The following is a 4,357-nucleotide window of genomic DNA, read 5'->3' as shown; positions in this document are numbered from 1 at the left end:
CGTGAAGTATCCGGATAAGACAACTGGACAAGCCTTTCAGAAGCCTTTCCGAATATTTTACAAGTTCAGTTAAGATCTTTTGTTTCCTCCTTATTCTGCTCCTGAAGTTTGTTCTGGATACTTCATTCGGATGTGTCTTTTCATATCCGTTGACTAAAGCAGCTACCAGTGCTTGATAATTGTTACGATCTTTGCTGGAAGGTTGCTTAACGTCTTTTAAATGGGTAGCAAAATGAATAGCTTGTTTTTCACTATTTTCTCGTTCATTTTGGAAATGATTTCGAGCTGAAATGGATATGCCTCTAACGGTACCTTTCCATCATAGTCTGTTGTTTTCTAAATTGGGTGATCGTGTTGAACTGATCAGCTAAATTATAGAGCTGAATTTCGTAGTGACATGGCTTGAGTTGTTCATGAAAGTTCTTCAGTTAGAGATGGCCCAACCACGGTGTTAACAGGTTCTCCTATTCCACGTTTGAGTAAATGGTGCAGAAAAGGGTTCAATCTTAGAATTTATAATTTCATTTTCCGAATGTTTTATTCTGCCATTTAGGTTATTTATTTTCTACTTCATTCATCTTTCTGTACTTCTTCAGTTTTGTCGTTACAGAATTTCTGTATTTAGTTGATGTCTTTCTGTACTTCTTCAATCATGTTGTTGTATTCCTTCTGTACATCTCCAATAGCTTCGTCGATTTCGGCTTCAATGCGATTTAGTTTGCATAATAGCAAACTGTATGTAAATGTTCAATGTGGTATACTGAATAACAGTAGCCAACGTTTTTCTATTCACGTCTGATTAATCCTGTCTCCTTTATTTGTACGTATGGCTTGTATTGAATAAGAAGTTATTAAATTATTAACCTTTAACAAGTCTTATAATGTAAAACGCGTTAGTAAGATGGCTTTATCGGTTTATTTTAGCCTAATGCCACGGTGAGTTGAGTTTGACTTCAACCTGTGTGTATATATATATATATATATGTACACCACTTTCTTTCGTGCCTCGCAGATTCAAGTCTAAACAATACTACTAGAAAGTATTTTTTCAAACTGTTGTGTACTTATTGTCCTGTCAAACAAAGAGGCAGATAGTCAATAAATCATTGTTTTATATATATATAGCTTTCAAAACTATTAATCTATAGAAAAAACCAATGATAATAATAATGCATCCGCAAGCTAGTATGAATTATTCAAATGCAAAAAAAATGGCGTACAATTTTGAAGTGACTCGTATTTGCTGAAAAAGAAATAGAATGCTAACAATGAACGAATAAAGAATAACAAATACGAATCGACCGTATACCTTGCTTTCATTGTGAAGTTCTCAGACAAAAATGTGTTTCGTGTTTGTTGTTTACGCCGACAAATGAAACTCTATATGATTACATGTTTTAAATGTTTCTTGTTCAACACAACACCGAACGGCTCTAAAAATGTTGCCACTGCAAAGGAATTACAACTCTGAAAACCTGGTTTTGGGCACGATACAGATAGTCCATTTTGTAGCTTTGCGCTTAACTACAAGCAAATTAATTCTTAAGAGACAACAAAAAATCTAGGAACAACCAACCAAGTTTTTATATTTACGTGGTTCAATTTCATTACATTTAGCGCGTAACTCAGCATGTTCTTGAACAACTGATTGTCACGCTCTAAAGAACGTCACGAAAACTGTGATTGGACGAATTATTTATTAATTTCCTACAGATTTACCCTAACGGCCAACAATAACGATTTGTCTCGTTTAGATAGTTCTGAAGTCGAGTGGATTTTTTAACAAATCTTTATGACTCAAATATCTGATGAACATTTATACAGACAGCCGGCCAATATGAGGGACTACTTCAACAAGTGTATCACTGCTGCGTTAGGAGTAGGGAATCTTAGCTTCAAACCTGGTGTTTTAAGAATCGCGGCTGATGAGGTATGATGTTTTCATAATTTATCAGTTATTTATAATATTACTTAACTATTTAACAACCCTCTATAATATTTTTATAACTATTTAACAATCCAATATAAAAATGTTAGTGAATATGTAACAGTCTTATATAACATTTTCATAACTATTTTGCAATACTATATATATATATAAATAGAACATTTTCATAACTATTTTGCAATACTATATATATATATAAAGTATAAATTGAACATTTTGATTATTTTCCTCAACTTTTTTAAATTCTATAAAAGTTTTATTAACTGTCGGTAGGGGCCCAGCATGGCGAGGTGATTAGGGCGCTCGACTCGCAATCTGAGAGTTCGAATCCCCGTCACACCAAACATGCTCACACCTTTCAGCCGTGGTGGCGTTATAAAGTGAAAGTCAATCCCACTATTCGTTGGTAAAAGATTTGGCAGTGGGTGGTGATGACTAGCTGCCTTGCCTCTAGTCTTACACCGCTTAAATTAGGGACTGTTAGCGCAGATAGCCCTCGTGTAGCTTTGCGCGAAATTCAAAAACAAACAAACAAACTGTTGGTAGATTATTCTGTTTCTTTCTTCTCAACTCTAATAGCTTTATGTAATTTTTAATAACCGTTGTTAGACTATTTTTTATAATTATTCTGAGCTTTGGTAGGACTTCTTATGTTAGGGCTCCTACTAACATAATAGTAAAATATTGTACAGGGAGTAGACACGAGGAACTCATACACAGTCTGCTGTGACTATAAAATGAGACAGAGAGGGCGACCGCATTAGGCAAGCCCAAATCTCCCACTATCTTACATTAGCAGTAAAACCTCCCATGCAGCCAAGTTTTACATTAATATGGTGTTGCACTTCAGTAAAATGCAATTCCATAAATAGTTCGCCTGATGTTACCTGAACTAACGATGCATTAGTAACTATAGAAATCGTCATGTTATATGCCACGTTTCCATTTAACTCGAATAACTTAATGCCCTCTATCTCATTACAATCGATTTGTGAGGCTGATGTAGCGATTGAGGACAGGCTGATTTATTCGGGTTAGTTTCACTCTCTAAACAATAAATATTAAAACTTTACACAAACTTTGTGCACGTAATTAAACCTGTTAAAATATCAACTTTCACTGTAAAGGACAGTAGTGAAGTTTTAAACTATGCCGATTATTTTCTCAACTACAGTTTAGGCTATTTCTCTTCATTTTGACAGTATCTACCATATGTTCAAGTACAGGAGAGAGACGGACTTGTTGAACTATGTGGACCAATGGCTAACCTTTTGGAGATACTCTCGACATCCTTGCCTTTCGAGTGAGCATCCAAACTTTTATTATTTTAATAAATGATTTATACAAACGCATGTAGCATAAAAGTCAAACCAAGTGATGACCATATATATACAAGAATGAGATAAATATCTCAGAATGAAAACGAAAGCATATTTCTATTTGTGTTGAATTGTAGCCTTTCAATAAACGGTCATTAAGCTGCATTAAATATCGGAAGTTTAATCTTTTCTCATTTATAAAAATATAATATTTGAGTTTCTTTTGCAATTTTAACAAAATGTATAGCATAAAGTTTTGGGACAACATGGAACCTATTGTTCCATCTCGCCTGTTCCTATCCTCTAAATTAAAACTGTTAATAAAGAATTTTCTTTAAAAAATCTTAAAGCCAGCTCTTATCATTCATACACTTACCAAGCTTCCTCATAAATTCACTTAAATATATTTCCCCCACAACATCAGAAGGCAACCCATTCCAAAGGCCAACCACCCTGTTAGAAAAATATAACTGTCTTAACTGAATATGATTCCTACTCTGCCAAAATTTACATTTGTGTCCCCTAGTCTTACCATTCTCACCATTAAATACGGAAATAAATGATGATACATGGACACTATCAACTCCTTTAACAATGTTAAACACCTCAATCAGATCCCATCTAGCCATTCTTTTTTCAAGAGAAAACAAGTTCAGAGATCTTAATCTCTTATAGTATGACAACTTTTTCATCTCAGGTATTATCCTAATAGCCCTCCTCTGAACCCTTTCAAATAACTTTTAATGTCCTTTCTAAGGTAAGGAGCCCAAGAATGAACACAGTACTCCAAATATGGTTTAACCAGTAACCTATACAATGAAATTATAACCTCTTTAAATTTGTATTCAATATTTTTGTAGATACAACCTAAAATCCTATTTGCCCTACCACTAGCAACAGCACACTGCTTGGATGGATTTAGAGACTGGTCGACTATTACACCAAGATCCCTTTCTTTCATAACACAATTATAGTTATTCCTATCCAAATTATACTTATAATTAAAACTCATCTGCCATATATTTGCCCAACTCACTAAATGATCTAAATCCTTTTGTAAATCAGCAGCATCCTTTTCACAGCTAACAAC

The 4,357-nt window shown here is 34.1% G+C and overlaps 1 long non-coding RNA gene across 1 annotated transcript in view; it reads left to right on the top strand.

Annotated features, from left to right (window-relative positions):
• Positions 1-1,823: 1,823 nt before the first annotated feature.
• LOC111085638 overlaps positions 1,824-4,357 on the top strand; it is a 9,179-nt gene continuing 6,645 nt past the window's right edge. Inside the window, exons 1-2 of the long non-coding RNA XR_002610447.1 lie at positions 1,824-1,930; positions 3,151-3,251. This is a non-coding gene — a long non-coding RNA (uncharacterized LOC111085638). The remainder of the gene's footprint in view (positions 1,931-3,150; positions 3,252-4,357) is intronic.

Source organism: Limulus polyphemus, unplaced genomic scaffold, assembly GCF_000517525.1.
Source record: "Limulus polyphemus unplaced genomic scaffold, Limulus_polyphemus-2.1.2 Scaffold524, whole genome shotgun sequence".
In the NCBI taxonomy this organism is placed as follows: Eukaryota; Metazoa; Arthropoda; class Merostomata; order Xiphosura; family Limulidae; genus Limulus; species Limulus polyphemus.
This window is presented reverse-complemented; position numbering and strand designations above follow the sequence as displayed.